The 15,761-nt window shown below is 48.2% G+C and overlaps 1 protein-coding gene across 2 annotated transcripts in view; it reads right to left on the bottom strand.

Annotated features, from left to right (window-relative positions):
- The window catches only part of ELMSAN1 (ELM2 and Myb/SANT domain containing 1), a 68,890-nt gene extending 64,118 nt beyond the window's left edge, over positions 1 to 4,772 (bottom strand). The window contains exon 1 of one of the 2 annotated variants that reach the window (XM_018053990.1): positions 4,222 to 4,772. The gene's annotated coding sequence lies outside the window, so the exon portion shown is untranslated. The remainder of the gene's footprint in view (positions 1 to 4,221) is intronic. The other variant, XM_018053988.1, reaches the window with a different exon arrangement.

Here is a 15,761-nt window from a genome sequence, read left to right as displayed (position 1 = left end):
GTTCCTCCATCAGGGGGCCCCAGTGGATGTTACTGGAATCTCAGGGAGAGGCCCACAGGGTGGAACAGAGGAAATCCTTAAAGAGAGAAACAAGAACAAGGCTAAAAAGGACAGCAAGACTAAGCCAAGTGGGAAAGAGGAAAGAGAAGGCATTCCAGACTTCTGGGAAAGCATGAAAGGTAGGAACGCTTGCCACCAGCAGTTTGGACAGACACACAGAGCGGGTCACAGGGTCAGAACAGAGGGTTAGGGCAGGAGAGCGGTGGAGGCCAGACCCCTGTGTGGGAGGCCCCGACTGCCAGCTTAGAAGTTTGATCCTTACCATGCAGACAGTGGGGAGCCATTGAAGGTTGCTGAGCAGGAGGGTGACCCTTGCAAACAGGCGTTTTTAAGTGAGATTACACAGGAGCCCTTTATCCCAGGCTCATTCAAAGACCTGTGTGTATTTCAAGTGGCACTTGAGACAGAAAGTCGTAAAGCAGTGCCCTGTGTCATGTAGAAGAAGAAGAAGAAAAGGAAAAGGTTTAAGGGTCTCACAAAGAGATGCTTCAGTGAGAATGAGAAAAGAAGGGGGGCACATTTTAAAGAAGGAAACAAATCTGCAGGACAGAACTACCAGTCTGGAAAACTGCAGCACTTTCTTCAGAGTCTGGAATGCCCTCTTTTGGCTAGAGTGGTTCTGCCTCCTTTTTTGGAGGTTAGTTGTGATGTCAAAACACAGGCTTGTGGTGCAGGGAGGCGGCTGGGAGGAGGCAGATGAACAGAAATATAAATACTGGGCCCGAGAGCATAAAAGGCCTCCACACTAAGACCACCGTCTTGCAGGGGGACTTCTCCATCTGTCTCTCTCGAGTGGAGCCTCAGAGTTTTTGTCAAAGCTACTGGGAGCTTCCTAATTACCCAAACAGTTTCTCCTCTTAAAACAATAAAGTGATTTTTAAAAAATCTGTCAAGTGGCAGTATTATTCCTACACGTGCATAGTGAGGCAGGAGGCAGGGCTGTTCTGGGGCCACGAACTGGGCAGTCACTTTAGGCCATAAATCAGCATTTATATAAAATGGGAGAGGAAGTCAGGATTAAGTTTCCAGTCTTAACCTGGGCTGTGTACAACTGCAAATTCTGTGAATACAGAGGCAAAGCTGAGTGAGCCGGGGAAGGGCCTGAGTTAGACACAAAAATCAGCCAGGCTGAACTGATGACAAGGGGGGGTGACTGCTCCAGGTGGCTCTACAGTTTCAGGGGTGGGGAGTGTCTGATTCCTTTTTTAAAAAATAATTTTATTTATTTATAATTTTTGGCTGCGTTGGGTCTCTGCTGCTGCACAGGTTTTCATCTAGTTGTGGAGAGCAGGGCTGCTCTCTAGCTGCGGTGCTCAGGCCTCCAGATGTGGCGGTTTCCCGTGTTGCGGAGCACGGGCTCTAGAGCACTGGCTCAGCAGTTGTGGCACTCGGGCACGGTTGCTCCTTGGCATGTGGGATCCTCCTGGACCAGGGATCGAACCCAAGTCCCTCGCCTTGGCAGGCGGATTCTCATCCACTGAGCCACCAGGGAAGCCCTGAGTCCTTCTTTCTTTGGCCTCTGCTAGAGGTTCATCTCCTCCACTCTCCTCCCACAATCCCAGGGGGCCTTTGGGCACTTTTAGTCTCTGCACAGTCTATATGAAGACAAAAAATTGCAAACTCAAAGCTGTCTTTCCTCCGGAGTCAGAAGGGAATGCTCCCCTCCTCTTCCCCTCTAGACTAGTGCTGTGTACCAGTGGGCTCTTACTAAAGTAGCCCTGATCAGGTGATGCAGCTAACCAGGACCTTGACAGTCAAGTTCAGTAAAAACCCAAATGTACACAACACAATGAGTTGTGCAACTCATGGGAACTCCCACCTTTACAGTGATTTTGCCCTACCCCTCCTTCCCCTGTGGCAACTGTGTCTGGATGTCCCAGACTTTCCAGAAATGTCCTGATTTCCCGTGCTCTTCCTTGAGTCTCTGGAAGCACGTAGGTGTCTGCCAGGGATTATGCCCTAATGTTTTAGTTGGACAAATGGTCACTGTGCCCGTGACATGCAGCTGGCATGAGGTTGCAAAACAGCGTCTTCCCTCTGGGTGAAACTCCGTTCCTTGGTTGGGGAGAAGGCCAGGCATGGGGAAGCTCCAGGGTGCTGGGCCATGGGTACCCGTCACCGAGTCACACAGTTCCTTCAGCAGGGCCGAGTGCTGCCCTGGCAGAACCTTCTGCCTAGGGCACAGAAAGAGTGAGCTGAGATTTGGCATGTTGGAAGAAAGGCCCAGCATGCAGCCTGTCCATGTTTGCGACTGTGTTTTAAATCCCTCTGCTACAGTTAGCCACCTCTGAGGCCCTCAAGGAAAATCTGTTTGCCTTCTTTCCACACTTGAAGGCTTAGCTCCCTTCCTGCCACATGGCAGCTCAGAACATGTGAGGACCCCCTCAACCCTGGTCTGTGTAGCCCAGCTTGCTCAGGAAGGAGCGAGGGGTTCCCCTGGAGAAAAAGAATATGAGTCACTCCTCCACCCCCACCCCAGACACCAGCCACAAACAACAGTCTCAAAGACCCAGCACTTTTCCCTTTGCCCAGAACACAATAAAGGAATTAGCGACCCACCTACTAAGTTTCTACATCTGACACTTGACGGCTCAAAGTCTAGCTCACCAGCACAGTCACACATGTCTGACGTGTCCTCTTTGCAGCCAGGCCCCAAGCCAGTCACCATGCAATTTTGCTAATTCAAACTGCTTTCCCGTTTAGAGAGGTCGATAGCCATCTCCCATCTCCTTTTCCTGCTGACGTCATCCCACATTTTCTACAGGCACAAATAAGGGTACAATTCCTGGGACAGTTTTCAGGAGGTTGGGAGTGGAAGGATCCTGCCCTCCCGGGTCCACTCTACTTCTCTGGCCATTTGGCAAATTATCCGAGGTGAAGGGAGAGGCGAGGAAATAAATCACCTCGCTAAGGTGAAAGGCCGAAAAGAACTCGGCGACTGCAGCTCAGACCCAGATCAGTCCTGGGTATTTGCAATGCAAATGCGCGTTTTGTCCGCTGCCACCGAGGTCTTGCACAATAGCCTGTGTATAAACATCCAGGCCAACAATGCCTGACTGTGCAATCACGCTGTAATTACAGGCCGGCAGGAAGCTGCTGCTAGGAACTGATCCATTCAACTTCTAGACATCCCATGTCGGAGTCTCCACCGCACCGACGAACATTCCTGCACACACCAACGCGTCCCCGACGCGGCCGCTGCCGCTCCAGTGGCAGACTCCAAGCCCCGGAGCCCGGGCGCCACCCGCCCGGCCCGCCAGTCCCAAGTTACTTTGCAGAGATGTCATAAATTTCTCAGCTGTTCTTAAAAAAAAAAAAAAAAAAAACCTACGCCACGAGGCTACCGAAGGCGGCGCGAACCACCATCGAAGTTCCCAAGCACATTCCTGCAAACCCTAGCAGTTTGGGAAGAACAGAAAAAGAGCGAGATGCCTCAGAGCCCACTGGAAGCGGGGTGGGAGTTTTATATAGAAAACACTCACATATGTATGTGGGTGTGCTGACAGTTTTTATGGCTAAATTGCAAAGTGTTAGGCCTTAGTGATTACTGTCGGGCTCGGGACGTGGTGTAGGAGAAGGGGGTGGGGGAGTCAGAGGAATTCGTTCAAAGGGGACTTTGGGGCCGTTCAGGGTTTTGCCTTTTGGAAATGCGTACGGCTATTTCCCAAACTTCCAAGTGGCTGTGCTCTTCCTCACTGTCGGGCCAAGCAAAGAAAAGGGGGGGAAAGTTCCTTTAACTTCCTTCCTGCAACCTCAGCGAGCGCGCATCCCTGGGAAGCCGGGGGGGGGCTGGGGGACGGCTGCGCCCAGCCTGTCGGGATGGCCGCCCCCACCCCCACCCGGGGCAGAGTACTAGCCCGGGACGCCAGCCACGGGAAGCCCCTTCCCTGCACCCCTGCGCCCGCCAATGGTGCCTGGAGAGGCCCGACTGCAGCCCCGGGCTGCTCTGAAATCCCGCGGCCAAACAGGGTCGCAGCCAGGGCCCGGATCCCGGCCGCAGAGCTCGCTCCCTGCAGCGGCCCCCGCACGCCACCCCAGCGCCGCCGGCCCACGCCGCCGGCCCACCCCGCCCGCGCCGCAGAGCCCGAACCCCGAGCGTTTCGGGGGCCCCCGCGGCGGCGTCGCCGCTGCGAAGCGGGGGCGCCGAGCCCCGAGACTCACCTGCGCGCTGGATCCCGGGGCGGCTAGGAGGGGCGCGGGGCGCAGGCGAGCAGGGCCAGCAGACTCAAACTTTGTTGCTCTCGGGACGGCGCAGTCGTCACTTCCTCGCGGAGCGGGTGGCGCGGCCCGGGCGGTGACCCAGCAGCTCGCGCGGTGGCGCGCCGGGCCCTGCAGCCGCCCGCGCCCCCGGCTCTGCGCGCCCTCGGCCGCGGAGGAAAGAGGGCTGCGGTCCGCCTTCGTCCCTCCGGGGGAGGCTCGCTCCAGCCTGGTCGTTTCCGCGCGGAAGATGTGCTGGATGCGGGAAGATGGTGTTGGGGTTCAAGGGCCCAGAACTGGAGTTCCAAGGAAAACAAAGGATGGGAAAGGAGGAAGAGAAAGTTTTTCTGTTTGGTGTTGAGGCTAGAAAATCATGTTAGAAAACACGGAGCTCTGTGTTCGTTTTTGCTTTGCTTTTGTTTTGTTTGCACCAAATAATGCCTAAGCTGGGCCTTAAAACTCGGGTCTCCTCTCCCCACATCCCCTTAAAAGATCGGCACCCTTGCCCTTCGTCATTTCCAGGGATTATAAGGGCGCAGGACGTAGAGCGTTTATGACTTCAGGGGGCAATCTCAGCGCCCAAATTGGGGCTGCAAAATAGTTTCTGTTCTAATCCTCCCTCACGATTTCCACCTCCTCCTTTACACTCAACTCACAGACCTCTTCGGGGCCTGTCGCAGTCCGTGTTTCGTCATGGACCAAAAGTGACTTGGAGAGTAGGGTGGCGTCCTGACAAAAGGAGCTTCAGGCAGTAGTAACTCTGAAATCTATCATCGCCCAAAGTACATTAGCTCACATTATTAAAAACTACAACAACAAAAAAGCCATCTTTTTAGTTTCCGATAAGTAGCAGCAAAGTAGTTTAAACGGCAGTCTTTAAGGAAGAATTCCTGATCCAGTAAAGCTGGAGAGAAAACCGGTTAGCCTTTGCTGTGGTTTAAAAAAAAAAAGCAGACATTTGAAACAGCAGTGGAGGGCTTTCATAACAGAAACATTAGCTTCATTGTAACTTGTGAAAACAGGGACCTTTTCAAAGGTGGTTCAAAAGCATCAGTTAGGACTCAACAATTTCCCCTTTTTTCCCCAAATACTGCTGCTACTAGCACATTGGCCAGATCACAGAACTGCCTGTTCCAAGGCTTCATCTTTTTACTAAGGCACAGGAAACCGCAGAGTTGAGTGAAGGTTTTGTCCAGAAAGGTGGATGTAAAACTGATAGAAACTGACACCTGAGAAATGATCCTCAGGTCTGCATTAATACCGAGCGGGAAACCACAAAGGTAGGCTCAGGGGAAGGTTAGGAGTATGAAGACAAGGTCTCCTAGCAACATGTAAGCCCCTACATGGTAGCCCTGTATGCACTGCGCTCATTTCTGCTGAGACATTATTAATGGCATATTTTAAATAGCCACATGTATCAGGTGAGAAAACCAATCTTGCTTTGAGAAATAAGTTCATTATAGACTCTCAATAAATTCTCTGAAACTTTCATGACACGCAATTTGGAGGTGGTGGCGGTGGAGGGATTGTCTATTTCAATTGTGAAATAGAAGTTAATTTCTCAATGTGCTCTGCTTAAGGCAGGCAACGATAATCTAGGCATAGAGAGAATATGCTTTTGAAAATCTTGTGGTACTCCATCTTCTATAGAACAAGAGCAGAATATTTCTTTGTTCAGTATTGTGATTCTGAATTCTCAGTCACAGTTTCATGAATATTCAGTATTACTGCATGCCCAGGAATAATTAGCAGACAGTGTAAATGTCTGAAGGCTACTTATGCATGCACGGACATGCATTGCTTTTTCTCTGTATAGGGTGACATATTTGCTGGAGTATCACCAAGTGCAGAAGCTGTTGCAGGCACCTTCGCAAACAGCCCCCTGCTAACAGGGGTCCCCTCCCTCTGGGTATTCATGCCCTATACAGTCTCTTCTTCTTGAATGTGGGCTAGACTAATTGACTCAATTCTAACAAATCACGTGTGGCAGAAGTCATGTGATGTCACTGCTGAGACTAGGTCATAAAAAAAACCTAATGTGGCTTCCATCTTGGGTGCTCTGTTTCTTTTCTTGCTCTTTCTTGGATCACTCACTGTAAGGGAAGCTAGTTGCCATGTCATAAGGCAACCCTGTAGATGAGGCTCAAGGCCGCCCAACAACCACAGGAGTTAGCTTGACAAGAGATACCTCCCTTTGGCCCCCTCCCAATCAAGCCTTCAGGTAAGGCCTTCAACCCCAGCCAGCAGCTGCGTCATGAAAGCCCTTGTGGCAGAGACATCCAGCTAAGCTGCCTGGATTCCTGACCCACAGAAATTGTAAGATAGTAAATATTTGTTGTCTTCAAGCTGCTGTATTTTGGAGTAATTTGTTACACAGGCACAGATGACTAACGTGCAGGAAAAAGAGAAGTAAATCATTAGGGGTCCAATAAGAAGCTCACGCAAATTTCCTGGTCCCTCACCTGGAAAGCAGGGCATAGAGAAAGAGGCAGGGTCCTAGACCAGTCCTAAGTATAACAAGCAAATCCTAAGAACAGAAGACCCAGTCCTGACCCTTTTTTACAGAACAGGGGTCATCCTTAACTTTAAAACAGGTCAGAGAGCATGTGTCGCTGCTCAGTCCCTGGCAGCCCGGGTATTGTCATCAACCTGCTAGTGAGTGCAGATGTCTTTGTGTCACAAGAATTGACGTCTGTCCAGGTGTCCTCTTCCTCCTCCTCAGGACATCTGCTCTGATCCCCAAGACCTTGGCACACCCAGTGGCTCTGGAGTCAGACCCTGGTCCTGGAAGGGAGCTCAAAAGACAGGCCTTCAACCCTGGCATCCAGAAGAGACAGGTCCAAATGCAGGAACACAGAAGGGATAGGGGATTTCAGCGGTGGGTCCAAAAGAAAGACATGAGGTCCTGCTGTCGAAGAGCAAGCTGCGAACTATCTCTGATAAAAATCGTCTCCACACTGCTTCCAGGACTACAAAGAACTTTCTGTCCATGTGATGGTTATCTTTCTCTCAGCATCACTTCCTCTCTGACTGGAGCTAATTATTTTAAAACACCAAACAAAATTTTAGGAAGCAGGAAAAATGTTCTACTCCTTTGCCCCTTTCTGTGGCATCTACTTAGGGCTGCTCCCCGCCCACCATGTTCCCCTCCCCTCAGCCAGTCCCACAAAAGCTGGCAATTGTAGAAGCTGTTTCTGTTTCCCCTCCAGAGACACTAAGCTCTGATTCTTCTCATGTGCAGTGGCCGCAGCTGCTGTGTTGCCATGCCGTCATCCGGTTGCTATGACTTATGAGGTTGTGGATGTGCCAGAACTGAATCTATTAATTTAACAGGAACTAGGCTCAGCACATACATTCCTTGTTAGGTCATTTGCTTTGCTACCTAAACCACATCCAATGTGTTCAGCAATGGAAACATTTCTTAGAGTCTGGCTTTGCAAAAATGCTAAATGCCCTGAATTTTGCATCTGCACAGTCAGTTTTATATTATTAAATTATTGTGGAGGAGGACATAAAGACATTCTAGCAGGGGTATGCAAAGAGATTAGCTCAGGGGAAAAAATTAAAGGGAGGGAAATAGTCTCTAGTCTTCATCCTCTACATTCTGAGGTCCTTTCTGCAAGAGGCGTCTGTCCTCACTTCAGTAGAAATCTTGTCCTGAGCCCTGGCTGGTCAGTGACAAGGTCTAAGCCCTGGGACACTGGTGATGGGTGCCTCGCTGAGAGGAACCGCTGTCCTCTTCTGGGGCACCCGCAAGCAGGAATTGTTCATTCACCCCTTCAATTAACATTTACTGAATGTCTACCGGTGGGTGTGCAAGAGAAACAAAGATGAAAAGGACAAAGTCTCTCCCTAGCGGAGAGACTTGCATAAACTAGAACCTTGCATAAACTAGAATGCGAAGTGAGAGGTAGAATAATCGAGTTCTACCTCCGGTACTATGAACTTCCAGAGAAGGAAGCAAGTCTGTCTGGAGAAGTGGGTTATGGGCCACTGCCAGTGTTCTTCTCTTTAAAAAATTGTTTTCAAATTATCAGATGCATTGCATTAAGTAATAATAAGTATTATTTTGTAAAGCTTTTGTTTCACTTGTGTATAGTAATACATAAATTTTTATGGAATCATAGTGTAAAACATATTTCCTGCATACAGTAAAAGAAGTGTGAAAGTTCTCGGTTTAAAGAGTGATGAAGAACTACCAGAACTACTGACAGCCTATGATGGGCCAGGCCTCAGGGTGTTGTCCCATTGGATAGTTGAAGAGACAAGTCATGACTTAAGACAGTCTTTAGATCCTTCTGAATTCTCCTTTAGTAAATCAAGACCAAGCCTAAAGAACCAGCTCCTTGAGTCCTCTCTGAACAGAGCAGAGGCCCCTTCCACCCAAGCCAGTTAGGCCACCTCTAAGGCAATGAAAGAGCAGCCACTGCCTTTCTGGCCTGCCAGACGATGCGAGGGGAAAGAGGAAAGTGAGAAGAGGGTCAGAAATGCATCGTGGAGACTTCCCTGCTAGTCCAGTGGCTAAGACTCCATGCTCCCAATGCAGGGGGCCGGATCAATCCCAGGTCAGGGAACTAGATCCCGCCAGCTGCAGCTAGTGTTCATATGCCACAAATAAAGATCTTGCATGCTGCAACTAGGAACTGGTGCAGCCAGGTGAATTTTTTCTTAAAAAAAGTATTATGCTTTTCCTTCTCTCCAGGTCTCAGATGGGAGTGGGGAAGGTGCATTACCTAATGAGTGTACTTCAAGCAGGGGCTTCCTAGGCAGCACTAGTGGCAAAGAATGCAGTACAGGAGACATAAGAGACACAGGTTCAATCCCTGGGTCGGGAAAATCCCCTGGAGAAGGGCATGGCAACCCACTCCAGTAACGTTGCCTGGAGAATCCCATAGACAGAGGAGCCTGGCAGGCAACAGTTCATAGGGTTGCAAAGAGTCGGACATGACTGAAGCAACTTAGCGCACATGTACATAGGCAAGCACAAGGTGGGAGGGAGCGGTTCTCACCCAGCACCCCCACTGTCACTCTGAGATGAAGCTGCCTCCACAGTGGTTTTGTACCCTGTAGAGGGCAGCCATCTCAAAGTGAACCTGGCGGTCAAGCTGGGTAGTCAGAGCCAGGCCTGAGGCTTAGTGCTCCTGAGTTCCTGCAGTTTCCATGTGGCATAGCCAGCCTGTTGAGAGCCAGCAGCCTTCCGTGGAACTGCCCTGGTGGAGCAAGATGACCCTGCAACAAGCTCAGGGGAGACATGGGTCTGCACTAGTGAAAACACAGGGGAAAATGAGCACCAAGTTGCAAAGCGGGAGATGCCAGTGCTGGGAGGTAGGGGGTGGCTTTACTAAAGAATCCACAAGTTCATGTGCTGAAACTGGTACCATCAGGGGCCTGCCCAGCTAGCAGAAACCGAGAGGATGGGGCATCTTGATATGATGGTTAGGAACAAGGACCTGGGGCTGCCCACACACTGCCTGGTTTCATGTCCCATCTCTGCCGCATACTGCCCATGTGACCTTGGACAAGTTACTTAGCCTTTTTGCACCTCAGATTCCTTGTCTATAAAATTAGGATCATTGCACATACTTGATAAGGTTATTCTAACATTTAAATTAGTTTGATTTTTTTTTTTTTTTTACTGCACTGAATCTCAGTTGCAATGCTTGGGATCATCAGTCTTCAGTTTGTGGCCCGTGGGATCTTTTAGAGTGTGGGATCTAGTTCCCGGCCCAGGGATCGAACCTGGGTTCCTTGCATTGAGAGTGTGGAGTCTTAGCCACTGGATCACCAGGGAAGTCCCAATAATTAATTTGTAAGGTCTTATATATGTGTTCCTTAAGTGTCAGTTATATAAGGAAATCGTTCACCAAGCAAAAGGAATTCTATAGGGATGTCATAGGACTCCAAGGCCTTCAAATTGGATTTTTAGTAAAAAAAAAAAATCCCCCCAATCATCAGCTGATGAGCAAAGTTGGATCAGCTGTAGACTATACATTTAAGATATGGTGTTAGTTAAAAGGTTTGGCCCCTCTGCATAGTCTGGCTGAAAAGATAGACATAGCAGTTTTTTAAGTAAGACATTCAGTTCAGTTCAATTCAGTCTCTCAGTCGTGTCCAACTCTTTGCGACCCCATGAATCGCAGCACGACAGGCCTCCCTGTCCATCACCAACTCCCGGAGTTCACTCAGACTCATGTCCATCGAGTCAGTGATGCCATCCAGCCATCTCATCCTCTGTCATGCCCTTCTCCTCCTGCCCCCAATCCCTCCCAGCATCAGGGTCTTTTCCAATGAGTCAACTCTTCACATGAGGTAGCCAAAGTATTGGAGTTTCAGCTTTAGCATCAGTCCTTCCAATGAACACCCAGGGTTGATCTCCTTCAGAATGGACTGGTTGGATCTCCTTGCAGTCCAAGGGACTCTCAAGAGTCTTCTCCAACACCACAGTTCAAATGCATCAATTCTTCGGTGCTCAGCTTTCTTCACAGTCCAACTCTCACATCCACACATGACCACTGGAAAAACCATAGCCTTGACTAGACGGACCTTAGTCGGCAAAGTAATGTCTCTGCTTTTGAATATGCTATCTAGGTTGGTCATTACTTTTCTTCCAAGGAGTAAGCGTCTTTTAATTTCATGGCTGCAATCACCATCTACAGTGATTTTGGAGACCCAAAAAATAGTCTGACACTGTTTCCCCATCTATTTCCCATGAAGTGATGGGACCAGATGCCATGATTTTTGTTTTCTGAATGTTGAGCTTTAAGCCAACTTTTTCACTCTCCTCTTTCACTTTCATCAAGAGGCTTTTTAGTTCCTCTTCACTTTCTGCCATAAGGGTGGTGTCATCTGCATATCTGAGGTTATTGATATTTCTCCCGGCAATCTTGATTCCAGCTTGTGATTCTTCCAGCCCAGCATTTCTCATGACGTACTCTCCATATAAGTTAAATAAGCAGGGTGACAATATACAGCCTTGACGTACTCCTTTTCCTATTTGAAACCAGTCTGTTGTTCCATGTCCAGTTCTAACTGTTGCTTCCTGACCCGCATATAGGTTTCTCAAGAGGCAGGTTAGGTGGTCTGGTATTCCCATCTCTTTCAGAATTTTCCACAGTTTCTTGTGATCCACACAGTCAAAGGCTTTGGCATAGTCAATAAAGCAGAAATAGATGTTTTTCTGGAACTCTCTTGCTTTTTCCGTGATCCAGCAGATGTTGGCAATTTGATCTCTAGTTCCTCTGCCTTTTCTAAAACCAGCTTGAACATCTGGAAGTTGTTCTATTGCTGAAGCCTGGCTTGGAGAATTTTGAGCATTACTTTACTAGCATGTGAGATGAGTGCAATTGTGCGGTAGTTTGAGCATTCTTTGGGATTGAAATGAAAACTGACGTTTTCCAGTCCTGTGGCCACTGCTGAGTTTTCCAAATTTGCTGGCATATTGAGGGCAGCACTTTCACAGCATCATCTTTCACGATTTAAAATAGCTCAACTGGAATTCCATCACCTCCACTAGCTTTGTTTGTAGTGATGCTTTCTAAGGCCCACTTGACTTCACATTCCACTTACCTTTAATTGTCCAAATGTAATTTAAGAGAGGATTGTGGTTGGTTAACAGAATAACAGTCCTCCTCAAAAAGTCCATGTCCAAATTCCTAGAACCTATGCATGTTAATACCCCCAACAAGGGAAGGTTGCTAATTGTGCTATGCTGTGTTGGGTCTCTCAGTCGTGTGAACTCTTTGTGACCTCATGGACTGTAGCCTGCCAGGCTCCTCTGTCCATGGGGATTCTTCAGACAAGAATACTGGAGTAGGTTGCCATGCCCTCCTCCAGGAGATCTTCCCAACCCAGGGATTGAACCCAAGGTTGCTAATTAGCTCATCTTAAAATAAGGAGATTATCCTGGATTGTTGGGATGGGCCAATGTAATCACAAGGATCCTTAAACATAGAAGAAGGAGGCAGAAGAGGAATCAGCCAGAGGGAGATTTTGGAAGAATGGTCAGAGAGATACAAGGTTGCCAGCTTTGAAGATGGAGAAAAAGTGTCATGAGCCAAAAACGGAGGTGACTTCCACACACTAGAGAAGGCAAGGAAACATCTTCTCTCAGAGACTCCAGAAAAGAATGCAGCCCTACCGACACCTTGATTTTAGCCCATTAGATAAAAATCTGCATTGCTTCAAGCTAACAGTTTTGTGGTAATGTGTTACAGTAGCCATAGAAAACTCTGACAGGAGCATTTTCTAAATGTAGTATTTTCTGGGAAGTATTTGCATCATGTGTTAGACACATGTGTTACAATATGTATTAGAAGCCCCAGTTTTCAGATTACAATTTGAGCAGGAAGTCTGGCTGGGTGGGCCTGGCACAGTACTAGAATGTCAGCTCCCTGGCAGGTTCCCAGAGTAACAAGCCCATGAAACTCGGGGACAGGTCTTTTAAAGTACAATGATATACAGTTTCATATGCTGCTTTAGGGATGAACTCCCAACATGCAAACTGTTTCTTGGAGCTTCTCAAAAGTGGTAACTGCTGCTGCTGCTGCTAAGTCACTTCAGTCGTGTCCAACTCTGTGCAACCCCATAGACGGCAGCGCAATATCCCTGGGATTCTCCAGGCAAGAATACTGGAGTGGGTTGCCATTTCCTTCTCCAATGCATGAAAGTGAAAAGTGAAAGTGAAGTCACTCAGTCATGTCCAACTCTTTGCGACTCCATGGGCTGCAGCCTACCAGGCTCCTCCACCCATGGGATTTTCCAGGCAAGAGTACTGGAGTGGGGTGCCATTAGCAGGCCACAATGTGGAGGGCAAGTGTAGAAATGGTTAATGAAAGTAAACCAGAGTCAGCTGTCAAAAGCTGCTGTGGAAATTCTCTGTGCATTTGATGACCACACTTCCCCAGAAAGGTTGTGTTACCACCCAGAGTTTGTAAATGAAACTTTCTTTTCACAATGAAGAGGAAAACGCAAACCCAAGAGTCAAGGCAGTTTATACAGCATTCCTGGGATCCGGGTCAGCCAGCAATGCCAGACTTCAATCACTCTGCACAGGTTGCTTTTTCCTGTTCATAGCTCAAAGGTTAAGCTCCCTGCACGGTACGGAGGAAGTCTTGTCACAATCCTCTGCCAGTAATAAATACTGGTCCTGGGACATCAGTCTTAGCAGTAAAGCAGGAGGTGTCATTCGAGTTCTCAGGCCAAGAAGTTGCTAGACATTCATGAGATTATCTTAGGTCTTATGACTTATGGGAAAAGGAAGTTCTCCTATTCTGGGTGTGGTAATATCTGGGGATTACCACACAAGGGACCACATAGTGTGGCCGTATATAGAGTCTGTGAGCTCTTTGGGGAGTCTTTGTGAACTGGAATTTTTCACAGTATCTCCAAGGAACTGTGTTAGAAAAGCTGTAGTTAGTGGATTTCTTGCACAGGGCACAAGACCCCATGGACTCCCTAATGTATCCCCTTTTATTGATACATCCTAATCAACCCTGGGATTTCTTTGGAAGGAATGATGCTAAAGCTGAAACTCCAGTACTTTGGCCACCTCATGCGAAGAATTGACTCATTGGAAAAGACTTTGATGCTGGGAGGGATTGGGGGCAGGAGAAGAAGGGGACGATGGAGGATGAGATGGCTGGATAGCATCACTGACTCCATGGACGCGAATCTGAGTGAACTCCGGGAGTTGGTGATGGACAGGGAGGCCTGGTGTGCTGCAATTCATGGGGTCGCAAAGAGTCGGACCCAACTGAGCGACTGAACTGAACTGAATTTCAAATAGTTTTCCAGAGGGCATTAAGGTGGAAGGACCACTTTGGATGACCAGGTCTACACTTACATTTAGAGCAGCCCAGGCCATCAGCTGAACCATTTGTGGCCTCTCTATCACTCTTGTATTTTTCTTTTTTTGGCTGCATTGGGTCTTTGTTGCACCATGTGGAATCTTTCATTGAGGTACATGGACTCTCCAGTTGTGATGCACAGGCTCCAGAGAATGAGGGCTCAGTAGCTGTGACATGTGGGATCTTAGTTCCCTGACCAGGGATTGAACCCACATCCCCTGAATTGCAAGGTGTATTCTTAACCACTGGAATACCAGAGAAGGTCCTCTATCACTCTTTTAGAATCACTCTTGAAAGCTATCCCATTTGAACAGCCTTTGGCCTGCACTGTGGGGCTTTGCCTGGTTTCCTGACATAATTTTTCCCTTTGCCCCTAGTAGAAGGGTGTGGTCACTGACTCACCTTCCAGACTCTCCCCATCTGAGTTCAGTGAATTGGTTAACTTCCACTTAAGGTGGTTGCAAAGAACCGGAGGACCTATAGAATGCCACTGAACCCCCATGTGGACCATATCCAGGTTCCTGGTGTTCTGACTATGTCTATGAGCTCCTGTCTTGAGCTGCATTGATCTTCCTTTAGCCTAAGAATTCATCTTCCGCTAGGCAGAGTACCCAGACCAACAGCCTTGATGCCTAACAATCAGCAGTCTAGATTCTGGATCTTGGTTACAGGATTCAAAACAACTGCTTTAGAGATGGAGACCATGTAACAGTTAAAGGCTGATTTGGTGACCCATCTAGTCTTGGTTTCAAATGAGAGACTAGAACAAGTTGGGGGGGTCTTGTAAACTGTATTGTGGTGACTGGCAAACCTTACCTCGTTTATTACAGGTATTGACGGATGTAGTGTGAGAGATGGCTGTACATCGATACCTGACTGCAGTGTGGCCCCCGTGGCTCTCCCAGCACACCCTATTTCCAGGAAGCTGATTTGGAAAGCTACATTCTTCTCCTTTCTGTGAAGTTATGGAGCTTCTAAAGGTTTCTAACAGCTGTGCAAAGAAACACCTTGAATTGCCTAAACCCTATCAAGGCAGTGAGTCAAGGGCTACGGGCATCAAAAAGTGAGACACATGCTAAAATCCACAAACAAACCTTCACATGTTCTTTCCACAACTAAAACCAATAGGAATCAATAGAGCATGGACAGGATTAAATGACCTGCACTTCCACTCGCCCGCCTTCCCCATCCCTGGCCTTCTGCTGTAGCTAGAGGACTGTGAGCTCATGCACATCACATTTCTGCATGCCTTGTGTGTGTCCCTTGTGAGCAAACTGCCCTTTGTTCCAAGCTATCCTTTTCAGATAGTGTCTTTCTCAGAGCAAAGTACAGGCCTGCTTACTATTACTTCAAATCTGGTTTCCTAAAGCTTAGGGTTCCTCTCTCGCAATGGGCCTCACTGTATGGGCTGGTCACCTGGCCCTCTTTGTGTTGCCTTTGGGAACTGGGACTCAGGAATCACCACAGGAAAATGTCCATACTCTTGCTACTGTTGCTGTGGATAAAGAAGTCCTTTGTTTCTGATGCAGAGGTCTTCTGTGTTCTGCCAGCATCCATGTGGGAAGTTAACTTGTTAACTTGCAAAGTGGGTAAAAAAAATCTGAGAGCCTTCACAGTTATTGACAACCTTTTTTTTTTTTTTCTCATATAACACTCCTC

This window comes from Capra hircus, chromosome 10 (genome assembly GCF_001704415.2).
Source record: "Capra hircus breed San Clemente chromosome 10, ASM170441v1, whole genome shotgun sequence".
Taxonomy (NCBI): Eukaryota; Metazoa; Chordata; class Mammalia; order Artiodactyla; family Bovidae; genus Capra; species Capra hircus.
Note: the sequence above shows the minus strand (reverse complement) of the source record. Positions and strands in the feature narration are given on the sequence as shown.